Here is a 1,503-nt window from a genome sequence, read left to right as displayed (position 1 = left end):
GTTGTTTGCTTGTTTGTTAGTTTTTGGTAAGTGTTTTACGGTGCTCACAACTGCATAAGGTCATCTGAGCGCGCGGGACACACTAAACATTTTCAGTTGGTAGGACATTTTTGGCGAAAGGGCAATAGAACACAACAGGGAACTAAACCTAGTATTTTTCGATCAGGAGAAAATGTTCGAAAGAGTGAACAGAAACAAGCTGTGGAAAGAACTAAAAAACTACTCTGTGAGAGGCCAACTTCTAGATAACATCCGTGCCATTTACGAGAACAGTGTAAGTACAGTAAGAACGTCAAAGGGACTCGCAGAATGGTTCAAGATAACATCCGGAGTAAGACAAGGTTGTGTTCTATCACCATTACTATTTATCATAAATATGGATAGAATTACAAAGGAGGCCAACACAGAACCAGACGCCCTAAATGAATTACTCATTGCTGATGACCAAAGCCTGGCACACAAAGGTGAACAAAATCTCAAACACCATACCACCAGATTAAACGCAGAATGTAACAACTGCGACATGAAGATCAACATCAACAAAACAGAGACAATGAAAGTAAGCAAAAATCCAGGATCACTCAGGATACACATCAACAACAATCGTCTCAGACAGGCCCAAGAATTTAAGTACCTCGGAAGTATATTCACAGAGGATGGACGACTGAACAAAGAGATTGAAACACGAGTACAAAAGGCCAAGAATGTTAGTTACCAGCTTACTCCACTACTGAAACCTCCTAACAACAAAACTCAAAATGATCTACACCATATTCATCCCAATACTTACCTATTAATGCCAAACATGGACCACGAACAAGATATTGGAGCAAAAAATTACAACATGTAAAATGCAATGTTTTAGAAAAGCAGTAAACAAGACCAGGCGAGACAAAATGAGAAACTCAGTAGTCAGAGAAATGTTGGGCACAAATGATGTCATGCATCACATCCAACACAAAAGAATGAAATGGTTCGTACACCTCATGCGATTACCAACACACCACCCAGCACAATATGTCAACATAAAAAAATCAATGGCAACAAGGCTAGAGGGCGACAGAGAACGACCTGGATAAATGGAGTCAGGGAAACACTAACAACTCATGGCATCCCCCTGACCCAAGCTCTCCGGCTGGCGGCAGAGAGACGTCTCTTTCTTCCCGGGACACCCAAAAAGGGTAGCCTATAAGCGGAGGATAAAGGAAAGACAAGAAAGAAGGAAATTTTGAATTTTGCCCTGGTGGCGACCGAAGCCTACTTTTATCGATTTTCTGACCATCAAGGGATCCTATTTAACGTGCGCTACTTGCACACGGGACCTCGGTGATTTTTCGCCCTTGTCCGAGAAAGCAAGGTATAGATCTTTCCTACCTGAAGATTACGGGTGTGGATGAAAGACAGCAGTAAGAAGGAGCCAAGGAGTAGCAGTAGAAAGGCTGCTGAAAGAGTCAGGGGTATTTATCTTTTTCGAGATAATAACAAATAACAACTGATAACAAC

The sequence above is a fragment of the Aplysia californica genome, unplaced genomic scaffold, assembly GCF_000002075.1.
Source record: "Aplysia californica isolate F4 #8 unplaced genomic scaffold, AplCal3.0 scaffold01102, whole genome shotgun sequence".
Classification (NCBI taxonomy): Eukaryota; Metazoa; Mollusca; class Gastropoda; order Aplysiida; family Aplysiidae; genus Aplysia; species Aplysia californica.
The sequence above is the reverse complement of the archived record's forward strand: the minus strand, read 5'-3'. Positions refer to the sequence as shown.